The following is a 14,127-nucleotide window of genomic DNA, read 5'->3' on the forward strand; positions in this document are numbered from 1 at the left end:
GTTCATGACTTATCATAGGGCAAGGAGAGATGTTCAAGTCAGCCAAGGGGAAGGGTGTGCAGGGCAGCATCTGGGAGAGACCAGGCGCGAGCTTCTGCTTTTCTGTCCCCATGGAGTCTTAGTGACAGCACTCACTTTTCCTGGCAACCTTATGTGACCACACACACATGGTGTATTGCCAACCAGGGAGCTCCCCTGAGCCTTGGCGTCCAGGGCTTTTGTTGGGGGGGTCAGTTACCCAGGCATGGAGCCCTAGGGGGCCATGCTTCTGCCTACCACCCCTACAGTGGGCTACAGCTTCTCCAGAAAAAGGAATGGTCTATATGTGCACCATGATGGAAGTCCAGAGCATCATATGGAATGAAAGAAGCCAGGCAAGGAAAATTCCCTCCTCCTGGGTGAGTCTATGCACATGTATGAAATTCTAGGAAATGCAAACTAATCTCTTGGGCTGGAAGGCAGAGCAGTACTTTGCAGAGGGCGGAGGGTGGAGGGAGGGATTGATTACAGAGAAGTGCAAAGAACCTTCTGGGCATTATGGAAATGTTTGTTAATTTGATTGCAGTGATGGTTTCACATACATATTTCATTCTCGAGATGTGCTGTTTATGGCAAGTCAATTATACTTTAATAAAGTTGTAAAAAGTAGCACATAATAACTCTGTTATATACTCCGATGGATTTAGCAAGAGACTAATTAGGTGTCTTCAGTTTTGCATCCTCAGCTTTTGCACACTTGCCACAAGCACCACAGTCATTTAAAAAGCTTTGTTATGCGGGGGCGCCCGGTGGGTGGGGGGCACAGTCAGCTGAGCATTGGACTCTTGGTTTCAGCTCAGGTCATGATCTCAGGGTCCTGACATCAAGCCCTGTGTCTGGCTCTGTGCTCAGCAGGGAGTCTGCTTGAAGATTCTCTCCCCTGCCCCCCCTCAAATGAATAAATCTTAAAAAAAAAAATAGATAAAAAGCCTTATTATGGTAAGGTGTTTTGCATTTGATCATGACATTCTGACAACAACCCTTAGCACTATATCTTCTTTCCCTCATTTTATAGATGTGGGACGGATGCAGAGGGGTCAGAAACATGTCCAGTCACATACGAAGGTTTATCTGCCTGAAAAGACCTCTGAATTTGGAATTCTTTTTTTAAAAATTGAGGTAAAATTGACATATCACATGTTAGTTTCAGCTGTACAACATAATGATTTAATACTTGTATATATTGCAAAATGACCACCACAATCAGTCTAGTTAACATCTGTCACCATATGTAGTTAACAAAAAAAAATGTTTTTTTCTGGTGATGAGGACTGTTACGATCTACTCCCTTAGCAGCTTTCAAATATACAGTCTATTATTATTATTATTTTAAGATTTTATTTTTGAGTTATCTGTGCACCCTATGTGGGGCTTGAACTCACAACCATAAGATCCAGAGTCACGTGCTCTACAGACTGAGCCAGCTAGGCGCCCTACAATATACTATTATCTATTATACTCACAGTGCTGTACATTGAATCCATGGGACTTACATATTTTATCACTGGAAGTCTGTACTTTTTTTTTTTTTAAAGTATTTTTATTTATTTATCTGACAGACACAGCGAGAGAGGGAACACAAGCAGGGGGAGTGGGGGAGGGAGAAGCAGGCTTCCCGCCGAGCAGGGAGCCCGATGTGGGGCTCGATCCCAGGACCCTGGGATCATGACCTGAGCCGAAGGCAGACGCTTAACAATTGAGCCACCCAGGCGCCCCACCTCTGTTCATGTCTTAATCATTGTTTATGTTTTGCTATTGAGTTATAGGAGTTATTTATATATTTTGGATATTAACCTCTTACCAGATATATGATTTGCAATTTTTTTCTCCCATTCAGTAGATTGCTGTTTCGTTTCATTGATGGCTTCTTTTGCTGTGCAGAAGCTCTTAAGTTTGATGTAGTCCCCCTTGTTGATTTTTGCTTTTGTTACCTTTGCTTTTGGTGTTGTTACCACACTCTCTTACTGTTTTAATGTTTTACTCTCATCTTCTATTGAGTATATCAATTATGTTTTGGCTATTATGTTGAAAGTTTCTTTAAGATTTTATTTTTTTTTAATAATCTCTACCCCTAACGTGGTGCTTGAACCTATAACCCCGAGATCAAGAGTCGCACACTCCACCAACTGAGCCTGCTGGGTGCCCCTTGAAAGTTTCACTATAATCCCTTTAATGATCCCCCTAACTTACTGAGGGGCAGTACTAATACTTACCTCTTTCTTATCAGTTTTTTTTTTAAGATTTTATTTATTTGACGGAGAGAGGGAACACAAGCAGGAGGAGTGGGAGAGGGAGAAGCAGGCTTCCCGCCGAGCAGAGAGCGATCCCAGGACCCTGGGATGGTGACCTGAGCCGAAGGCAGATGCTTAATGGCTGAGCCACCCAAGTGCCCCTCTTATCAGTTTTTTTGAGATTTATTTATTTATTTATTTTAGAGAGAGAGTGTGAGAGCGGGGGAAGGGGCAGAGGCAGAGGGAAGGGGGAAGCAGACTCCCTGCAGAGTGTGGAGCCTCACATGGGGCCTGATCCCATGACCCTGAGATCATGACCTGAGCTGAAACCAAGAATTAGATGCTTGACTGAGCCACCAGGCCTCCCTCTTATCAGTGTTTGAAGCATTATCGACTTGTCTGTCCTTACCACAAACAAGATAAGAACCTAAGCATGACTTCACCTTCCTTCCCCCACCTTCCATCTCCATCTTGCAACTCCTTTTTCGACATCATGGTGAGTTTTATCCACATTTGTATGGGCAGACATTTATTTTTGTAGTCACTAATTTTGTTTCTCACCTGGTTTCTAAAACTTGTCACTTTCTCCTGAATTAATTCCTCTTCTTGTTCGTCCTTAGTTCTTTCAAAGAGTGTCTGTGGGAGGGGAATTGTTTGAGTTTTTGAATATCACCTCCATTCATCTGGTTATATAATCCTTGTTCAGTCTTTCATCACATGGAGGATATTACTATGTTCTCTCCTAGCATCTAGATTTGGTGTGGAAAAGTTGGGTGCCAGTCTGATTTGTATTCTTTTTTGGGGGGAGGATTTCCTTTTTTTTTTTTTTTTTAAGATTTTATTTATCTATTTCAGACAGAGAGTGAGCACACACAGGGGGAGGGGCAGAGGCAAAGGGAGAAGCCAACTCCCCGCTAAGCAGGGAGCCCGATGCGGGGCTCAATCCCAGGACTCCGGGATCATGACCTGACCCAAAGGCATACACAACTCATTGAGCCACCCAGGCGCCCCTGTATTCTTTTTTTTTTAAGAAACCCTTTTCTCCCCCTTTTCTGGTTTTCTCTAATACTTGGATATTTTAAAATCTGGCTAATATTTATTTTTTTAATCCCCCCACCCAATCTGTCTTGCTTATCATACCATAAACAGTTCAGTATGAGGCATTGTGTCTTTAGTTCTTGGTTGATATTCTTAGTTATTATTTATAATAATAATATGAGTTATAAAATTCTTAGTTAATTTTTTTCACATTGTGTCCCTATTTCTCTTCATCGGAGAGATTCTGTAGGATAGAAGTTAGACCTTTTTTTATTTTTTAAAAGATTTTATTTTATTTTTACTTTTTATTTTATTTTCTTAAGATTTTATTTATTTAAGAGAGAGACAGAGAGAGAGTGCACGCGAGCAGGAGCTGGGGGAGGGGCAGAGGGAGAGAGAGAAGCAGACTCCCCGTGGAGCAGGGAGCCCGATGCGGGGCTCGATCCCGGGACTCTGAGATCATGACCTGAGCCGAAGGCAGACGCTTAACTGACGGAGCCACCCAGGCGCCCCTTATTTATTTATTTATTTAAATTTATTTCCTTAAGTAATCTCTACACCCAATGTGGAGCTCAAACTCACGACCCCGAGATCAAGAGTCACATGAGCCACCGACTGAGCCAGCCAGGCGCCCCCAGAACTTTCACGTATATCATCCACATATCTTACATTTTTCCTTAGTTTCTCCCTCACTCTGTTCCATATGGATGCCTTTTGGGCTAGTATTTTCAGCTCCCTCATTTATTCTTTAGCTGTATCTATCCTGCCATTTAAAACACCTATTGAGATCTTTATTTCAGCAATTATCATGTTGATATCCCTTGTCTCCCATTAGGTTCTACTTCATAACATCCTCTTCTTGCTCTGAATTTTCCGTATCCTCCCTTAGTTCTCTAAGGATATTTATTATGCTTGCTTTACATGCCTTATTAGCTCCACTTCATTGGGTATAGTTTCTTCCAAGCCTGACTGAAATATGCGAGCCTCCTGGGCATGCCGGCAATTTTGTGCTTCAGAAAAGGTAACAATTTGGTTGTCTTTATTTTTTTTTAAGATTTTATTTATTTATTTGAGAGAGAGAATGAGACAGAGAGAGAGAGCATGAGAGGGGGGAGGGTCAGAGGGAGAAGCAGACTCCCTGCTGAGCAGAGAGCCCGATGCGGGACTCGATCCCGGGACTCCAGGATCATGACCTGAGCCGAAGGCAGTCGCTCAACCAACTGAGCCACCCAGGTGCCCCTCAGTTGTCTTTAAACTTGATAGTTTTACCTTACTTTTCTTTTATTTGCTTTTTTTTTAAAGATTTTATTTATTTATTTGAGAGAGAGGGACAGCGAGAGAGGGAAAACAAGCAGGGGGAGCGGGAGAGGGAGAAGCAGACTCCCCGCTGAGCAGGGAGCCCGATGCGGGACTCGATCCCGGGACTCCAGGATCATGACCTGAGCCGAAGGCAGTCGCTTAACCAACTGAGCCACCCAGGCGCCCCTACTTTTCTTTTATTTGAGCATTGATTTAGAGGTGAAGCAGAGAAACTGATTCCTCTTCGTCAAAAGAAAAAAATGTGGATAGAAAGTGAATTACTGCTTCTGGCCAGAGCAGATACAATTTTCTGGTAAAAAAAAAAAAAAATCATCAAGGGTCATCCATGTGTGGTAGACAGTGTGGATGCCTCTCCCCACCAAGGAGCTGACAGTTTCCAGCACATGGTCAGCCTCTCAGCTCAGCTTTTTCTGCCATCACTTAACTTATTTGGACTTCAGGTGCGGCCCCCAAAGTGGGAGGAGTTTACAATCTCCCAGGTCGGGGCAACCCATACCCAAAGCGGGATAGGAGTGAGGGCATCAATGCCCATCAATGCCCAGCCTCCCCATCCTTCGTGGGAAGATCCTGGGGCATGTTCTGCCTGGTTCCTCATAGGGTCCCCAGCAGGATTGAGCCCCAGGTGCCCACAACTGTACCCAGGTGATTAACACACACTTTATTGGCCTTTCCCCCTGCCCTGCGGCTCCGTTCTCTACCTCTTCCCTCCTGCTTCCTGAGATCAACCCCCACATAAACTACCGCCACCCAAATCATTGTCTCAGTCATTTTCTCTGCTTTTGGGGAAATGCAAGCAAAACTGCGAGTCCTCTCCATATCTTGTCCTATTTTCATTCTTCTCATGTGCTTCCCCCCCTTTTTCATACTTGCTCTTCTTCTTGGGGGGGGAGGAGGTGCATGTTAAACAGTTTAAAATTAGAGAATAATATAAATTGTTTATTTCCAAGAAAACATCTCTGCCTTCATTTCGGATTTTCAGCTGATTGCAAATGTATGCACCCATGGGGTGCCTGACTGCCTTAATCACAAGAGCGTGTGACTCTTGATCTTGGGGTTGTGAGTTCAAGCCCCATGCTGGGTGTAGCAATTACTTAAAAATAAATAAATAAACTTAAATAATGTCTGCACTCATGATCAAACACAATAGAGACAGACTCTAAAAAGGACAAGGCTTAAAACATCTCCACAGGGGGCAGCATCGCTGTCGTGAGGGCAGAATAGGAAACTTGACCAGTTTCCCCCAGGGATGCTTTAGTCCAGCGCTTCTTAGTCTTTAAGTTGTCCAGGAAGCACCTGGGCCTCTTGTTAAAATACAGGTTATAGGGGCACCTGGGTGGCTCAGCTGGTTGAGCGTCCGACTTGGTTTCAGCTCAGGTCATGATCTCAGGGTCTTGAGATCAAGCCCCACGTCAGGCTTCACACTAAGTGCAGAGTCTGCTTGAGATTCTCTCCCTATGCCCCTCCCCATGCTCGCTCGCTCTCAAATAAATAAATAAATCTTGAAAAAAATACAGATTATAATTCAACAGGGCAGAGCCTGAGATTCTGCATTTCTTGCACACCCAGAAGATGCAGGTGCTGGGGACTGGGGACTGCACTTTGGGGAATGAGGGGCTTAAAGTTGGGGGTAAAGATGGATAACCTAAAGAGGTACCACCCCACCTCACCTGATCTGACCCATTTCCCCTCGTTCCCCCAAACTTGATTTAGGATCTTTACTTTATTATTTATTTAAGATTTTATTAATTTATTCAAGAGAGAGCACGCATGATGGTGGGGGACAGAGGCAGAGGGAGAAGTAGACTCGCTGCTAAGCAGGGAGCCCCGATGTGGGACTGAATCCAGGCCCCTGGGATCATGACCTGAGCCAAGGGCAGACGCTTAGCCAACTGAGCCACCCAGGCGTCCCTAAAGATTTTATTTTTAAGTAATCTCCCCACTCAATGTGGGGCTCGAACTCACAACCCCAAGATGGAGAGTCGCACATTCCACCGACTGAAGTGTGCTGGTAGCCGCCCCAAACTGGAAATGACTGGAATATCCTTCAGACTTGATGAACGAAGAAACTGTCTGCCCCACATCTGTACGGTGGAATAGCGCTTACGGTTAAGAGGCACTTTTGCTACACACAGTGACAGGGATGAATTTTCAACGTATTATGCTAAGTGAGAGAAGTCAGGCTCAGAAAGCCGCATACTATATGATTCCATTTATAGAACATTCTGGAAAAGGCAAAACTCTGGTGATGGAGAAGCGATCAGTGGTTGCCAGGGGCTATGGGTGGGGGAGGGGTTGACTACAGAGAGGCAGCCCGAGGGCATTTTCTGGGGGTAATGAGACCCTTCTGGGTCTCATTTGTGGTGGTGGTAATGCATCTCAGGGTTTTTGTCAAGATGTATAGGACTGCACGCCCCAAAGAGTGGGGTGTGTTGTATTAATGTCAAAATAAATGAACACAACTTAAAAAAAAATAGGGGGCGCCTGGGTGGCTCAGTTGGTTAAGTGTCTGCCTTCGGCTCAGGTCATGATCCCAGGGTCCTGGGATTGAGTCCCACGTCGGGCTCATTGCCTGGCGGGGAGTCTGCTTCTCCCTCTGTCCCTCCCTGCTTGTGCTCTCTTTCTCTCTCTGATCTCTCTCTCTCTCAAATAAATAAAATCTTAAAAAAAAAAAATCTTAGGATTGACATTTTAGGATCAGAGATGCTCACACTCTTCACATCCATACTATTTTAGAATTAGAAACTTCTAGAAATTTCAGAGTACTAATTATCACGTAAGCTCCCATTCTGTGTTGGGTCAGGCCTGGCACTTCTCATCGTGACCTGTCTTGGTTATTGTGAAGTGTGTGGTGCGCTTCTTCTTGCTGATGGTGCTGTTTTCCGCCGGCCTTCCAGAGACCCTCTGCCCGACGCTGTGGCCTCCGCTTTCTTCTCCCAGCTGCCCCCTGGGGCCTCCTGTCACCGCCTGGTTCCCGGGCTCAGCCAGGGCTGGAAGTTTTCTGGGAGTCAGTCTGGCCAGGGTCAGAAGATCGTGTGGGCCCCACCACTGCTGCCAATGGGCCCCCCACATCCTTCCTCAGGGGACCCTGTGGCCAAGAAGGAGGAGCCTCAGGATAGAATGGCCAACATGTGTCTGGCTCGGGGCTTCCTGTGGTAGCTGGCAGGGTGGTGGCTGGCCACAGCTGCTCCTCTCTGGGGCATGGAGGCTGCAGGCACATGCTTGGCGCAGCCAACTTCAGACACTAGGAAATGTGGATACAAAGTAACGTGGCTCGGGCCCCCTGGGTGGCTCAGTCGATGAAGCGGCTGCCTTCAGCTCAGGTCATGACCCCAGATTGAGTCCCGCGGCAGGCTCCCTGCTCAGCGGGGGAGTCTGCTTCTCCCTCTGCCTCTGTCTGCCATTCCCCCTGCTTGTGTGCGCTCTCTCTCTGTCACCTATATAAAATCTTAGAAAAAAAATAATGTGTGCTTTGTATGCCACCTGGTCATGGTCCCTTTCTGCTCCTTTTCTTTCCATCCTGTAAATTTGAAGCCTCACAGATCCTGGCTGGGCCTACTTTAAAAAACCCTTTGAACTGACACGTAACACCCAGACAGGAAAGTTCCTCAGTCATGAAGGTGCAGCTTAATGAATTGTCATTCAGATCAAGAAAAAGCACGTTTCTAGCCCCCAGAACCCCTCGGCCCGAGCGCCCCTTACAGTTTCTGCCCCCAAGAGGAACCTCTATCCGGGCTTATGACACCAAAATCTAGTTTTTGTTCTCAAATTTCTTTTTCTTTTTTCTTTAAAGATTTATTTATTTATTTTTTTGGGGGGGGAGGCAGAGGGAGAGGGGGAATCTCACGCAGACTCCACACTGAGTGGGAAGCCCGAGGCAGGGCTCGATCCCACAACCCTGAGGTCATGACCTGAGCCAAAAATCAAGAGTCAGATGCTAAACTGCCTGAGCCGCCCAGGTGCCCCTGTACGAATTCTTTATAGAGGCTAGGTACAACTCCTTTGCTGGAGATATGTAACGTATCTTCCTACACTCTCTGAGTTGTCAGACCTACTACCAATTTTTTTTTTCTCTCAAGGCAAACTGAAAGAATCCCAGCGCTTTATTTTGAAACTGTAGGTCTTTCTAACTACTGGTAAGAACAAATCTCAGCAAGAGCAGGAAAAAAAAATCTTTTCTCCTTCCTCCCTAATTTCAGGAAAGCAGATATGATTCTGCATCCTAAAAATGCCCCTATAAATATTCTAACAAAGGAATCTTATAAGACACCTAAACTTCAGATTTTGTTATGTCCTAGGTAAGTAACTTAAAAAAAAAAAAGGTTTTATTTATTTTTCAGAGAGGGAGCACAAGCAGGGGGAGCAACAGAGGAAGAGGGAGAAGCAGGCTCCCCGCTGAGCAAGGACCCCCCCCCCCCCCCCGACGTGGGACTCGATCTGGGATCATGACCTGAGCTGAAGGCAGACGCTTCACTGACTAAGCCACCCAGGCGTCCCTATGTAAGTAACTTTTAACCCCTAAAAACTCTGTCATTATGATTGGTCGATATGTAGTAAAAAATTTACCCTTGTCCAAAGAGAGTTCTGGCTTTTCCTCATCTCCTGGAAGGTAATTGCAGCTCTTGGAATGAATGTCTTGCCTGATAAGAGTGTCTTGGTTTACCTGGAGCCTTGGGCTACTCCAGATACTCTAACAATGGGATTTAAGGTGGGGGCTTTGTGTCACGTGGCATCAATCAGCTAGGCCTCCAGAGGGTCTGAAGACTGAGATCAGCCATGGTGGTGACCAACTGGGTCTACCTGACCAAGCCCCAGCAAAGACTAGACATCAAAGCCTGGATGAGCGTCCTGGTAGGCGATGCTCCATCTGTATTGTCACACGCTGTGGCCGACAAAGAGCTGTCCACGTCTCTGTGGGGGGAGGACAAGTGGAAACTCTTGAGTACAGAGCTCTCCTGGTCTCTGCCCCCTGCATCTCTTCCCTTGGCTGATTATAGTCTCTTTCCTTTCCATGTAATAAACTGTAACTATGAGCACAACTGTTTCCAGACTCAGCAGAGAGGGCAACCTTGTGGGCTGTTCCTGCATCTCGCAGTTGTCTGATTTAATAATGGAAGAAATTCATTGGCCCATCCTTCTCTCACATAGTTTCCTCTGCTAGATTTCTTGTTGCTTTTTTTTTAAGATTTTTATTTATTTATTTGACAGAGTGCACAAGCAGGGGGAGTGGCAGGCAGAGGGAGAGGGAGAAGCAGGCTTTCTGCTGAGTGAGGAGCCTGATGCGGGACTTGATCCCAGGACCCTGGGATCATGACCTGAGCCAAAGGCAGATGCTCAACCAACCCTAGAGCTTACTTAAAAAAAGAAAAGTAAAAAGAAACAGATGAAATAATAATAGTAACACGCTCAATAATATAATTATTATATATTCGAATTAGGCCAATGATATTAATGATATATTAATATATTCTAATCATAATGGTCTTGATATTATATATTTATATTATATTGTTACAAACAATAATCTTTAGTATGTAGTGATAACAATAATGTAATTAATATATTTTGCTTAACCCAATTTATCCAAAATATTTTAACAAACAATACAATATAAAAATTACTGAGATCTTTTACAGTCTTTTTTTTTTTTTTTTGCAGTAAGTCTGAAGTCTGGGGTGTGGGTTACACTCACGGAACATCCCAGTTTGTACGTACCACATTTCAGTTACTCAGTAGGCACATGTGGCTGGTGTAGCCAACAGCAGGGGTCTGGGTCTTGGGGAGGGAGAAACACCAACATTGGGAATGATGTACACCCACTCTGCCCCAGTTCCACTTGTGGAGAGTTATTGCAAGAAATGCTGTATGGGGGCGCCTGGGTGGCTCAGTCGGTTAAGCGTCTGCCTTCAGCTCAGGTCACGATCCCAGTACCCTGGGATCGAGCCCCACATCGGGCTTCCTGCTCAGCAGAGGGTCTGCATCTCCCCTCCCTCTGCCCCTACCCCCTGCTCATTTCCTCTCTCTCTCTGTCTCTGTCTCAAATAAATAATAAATAAAATCTTTAAAAAACTGCTTGTATGCAGGCACCAAGATACGTGTATGAAGGTGTGCCAGTGGTATGAACAGAAGTGTTGGAAACCACCTAATTCCACCAGTAGGGAAATAACTGAATAAACAGGTTTCTAGCTAAGATTTATTATGCTGTTAAAATGGACAAAAGGTGTTTTTCAATGTAGTTACAAAAACATGATTTGGAAAGCAAAAGTGATAAGAGCACTTTATTGGAACAATTGGTGAGATTTGGACAAGGACTGAGGATTGTGTCAGGAGTCCATTTCCTGCTTGCCCTGTGGTAAAGAGGCACGGGGTTTCCAGCTTACCCTCAAGTGATTCTGGAGGAAAATGCAAAAATAGAGATATATAGATATAAATGTGGACCTTCTGCCTCACTTTCCCAAGGCTTCCCAGCCCCCACAATTGCATGAGCCAGTTTATTTCTCTCTCTCTCTCTCTCTCTTTCCCTCCCTTCCCTTCCTTCCTTCCTTCCTTCCTTCCTTCCTTCCTTCCTTCCTTCCTTCCTTCCTTCCTTCCTTCCTTCCTTTAATTTGACTTATTTGACAGTGAGAGAGGGAACACAAGCAGGGGGAGTGGGGGAGGGAGAAGCAGGCTTCCTGCAGAGCAGAGAGCCCGAAGCGAGCCTTGATCCCAGGACCCTGGGATCCTGACCTGAGCCAAAAGCAGATGCCCACTGACTGAGCCACCCAGGCGCCCCCATGAGCCAGTTTCTTAAGACAAATATCCTTCCCTTCTTCCCTCCCTCTCCTTCCCTCCCCCCACCCCATTCCTTTATCGTATTTTTTTTTTTGAGGTTGATTTATTTTAGAAAAAGCAGGGGGGAGGAGGAGAGAGGGAGAGAGAGAATCTCCAGCAGAGTCCCCACTGAGCAAGGAGCTGGATGCAGGGCTCCATCTCATGACCCTGGGACCATGACCTGAGCAGAAATAAAGAGTCAGCCGGTCAACTGATTGAGCCACCCAGGCACGCCTCTTCCTCTTAGTTTTTAAATTTTATTTATTTAGTTAGTTTTTTAAAAAAGATTTTATTTATTTATTTATTTATTTATTTATTTATTTATTTATTTATATTTATTTATTTGAAAGAGAGAGGAGATGGGGCGCCTGGGTGGTTCGGTGGTTAAGCGTCTGTCTTCGGCTCAGGTCATGATCCCAGGGTCCTGGGATCGAGCCCGGCATCGGGCTCCCTGCTGCCCCGGAAGTCTGCTTCTCCCTCTCTCACTCCCCCTGCTTGTGTTCCCTCTCTCGCTGTCTCTCTCTCTGTCAAATACATAAATAAAAGATTAAAAAAAAAAAAAAGAAATAAAGAGAGAGGACAGGAGCAGAGAGAGAGAGAGAGAGAGAGAATCTCCAGCAGATTCCTCGCTGAGCACGGACCCCCTGATGCAGGGCTCGATCCCATGACCCTGATATCGTGACCTGAGCTGAAATCGAGAGTCAGTGCTTAACCAACTGAGGCAGCCAGGCATCCCTTTCTATCCTGTTGGTTCTGTTTTCCTAGAGAACCCTGATTGATTACCTGTCGCCCCCCCGCCCCCCGAAGCATAGAGTGGGAGCATACTAAAGGAAGCACCGGGGGCAAATGCAACAATGAGTGAGTCTGGGTGAAGGGCATATAGGAGTTGCTTTTACTCTCCTTGCCACTTCCAATTTAAGTTGGAAATTACATCAAAATAAGAAGTTGCAAAAAGAAAAAAATCTGAGAGGTTCATAACTTCACCTCGGGCCTAAAGCATAGAAAACGTTAAGAACCCGTGATCTGGGGCACCTGGGTGGCTCAGTGGGTTAAGCGGCTGCCTTCTGCTCAGGTCATGATCTCAGGGTCCTGGGATCGAGCCCTGGCTCCTGCTCAGCAGGGAGTCTGCTCCCTCTGCCTCTGCCTCTCCCCCCAACTCGTGCTCACTCTCTCTTTCAAATAAATAAATAAAATCTTAAAAAAAAAAAGAACCTATAATTTAAGGCACTACACAACTTTGGTCCAAAATCCTAAAAAACATCAAGGGGGTGTGACCTGGCTTTCTGAACCTCCCCCAGCTCCAGCGCCCCCTTGAGGTCAGAGTGTGTAACAACACCTCCTCCCAACCAGCACCAAACCCTCATAAACCCACCTTCCAAATCCTTGCTCAGTCTATGTAGACCCCACACATGGCTTCAATTCAGTGCAACTAAAACTTTCTAAACATAGCGCACCCGTGTGTCCGTCCCCAAACACAAATACCACACTTGTAAAAGTATAGCTGAACACATTCCAAACTCCATAGGAGTTTCAGAAGGATGGAGTGGAGACTTGTCACTTAAAAAAAAAAATTTTTTTTTTTGGTAGGAGTAGTGCATTTCTGCATTGTTCAGATGTTTGCAGTGCTCATGGATTACCTTTGCCATGAAAAGAAAGCTAGATATTTACAAGGTTGAAGGCTGCTGTAGCAAAATGTTATTTGTGGAGGAAAGACCTGGGTGCTATATTCCAGAGCTGCCGAAGAGCACAGGAAAGGGGCACCTGGGTGGCTCAGTTGGTTAAGTGTCTGCCTTCGGCTCAGGTCATGATCCCAGGGTCCTGGGGCCGAGTCCTGCATCGGGCTCCCTGCTCCGCGGGAAATCTGCTTCTCCCTCTCTCTCTGCCCCTCCCCCTGCTTGTGTTTTCTCTCTCTCTCTCTCTCTCTCTCTGTGTGTGTGTGTGTGTGTGTGTGTCAAATAAATAAATAAAATCTTTAAGAAAAAAGAACATAGGAAGAATGAGCCTGTCTCTCTGCTCATCATCACAACCACACTCACCGAGGTAGGCTCAGAAAGGTTCCCAATGATGTCCATGTCCTAATTCCTAGAACCCGATGATGTCCATATCCTAATTCCTAGAACCCATGGCTTGACCTTATATAGCAAAAGGGACTTTGCAGTTAAGGGTATCCTGGATTACCCAGAGGGATCTTAAATGTAATCACAAGGGTCCTTATATGGGAGAGGCAGACGGGAGTTTGCAACCCACAGTAGGAGCAGAGGTGTGACCACAGAGGCAGAGGTTGGAGTGACGGCCACCAACCAAGGAATGCTAGCAGTCACCAGAAGCCAGCAGAAGCAGGAACTGATTCCCTGCTAGCACCTCTGGGGAGTGGGGATCGCAGCCCTGCTGTCACCTCGATTTCAGACTTCCGGCCTCCAGATCTGTGAGAGGATACATTCCTGGGTTGGTTTGCCACCTTCCAAACCCAACGCAGGAGGATGTAACAGTCCCCGAGTGCTGGGCCACTGCCACAGACCTGCTTGGCCTTTCTGGGCCTCCAAGCAACCTGGCTGGGAGGCTGGGGCTCACCATCCCTGTGCCCCAGAACCTCCAGGGGGAATTTGAGCCAGTTGGACCTCTGAGCTTTTTCTGCAGCTGCCCGGGGCCCTAGAAGGTCCCAAATGGGCAAACTGAGGCCAAAAGAGGGGCT

Source organism: Eumetopias jubatus, unplaced genomic scaffold (assembly GCF_037043125.1).
Source record: "Eumetopias jubatus isolate StellerSeaLion01/CBP00866 unplaced genomic scaffold, mEumJub1_p1.0 scaffold_10, whole genome shotgun sequence".
NCBI lineage: Eukaryota > Metazoa > Chordata > Mammalia > Carnivora > Otariidae > Eumetopias > Eumetopias jubatus.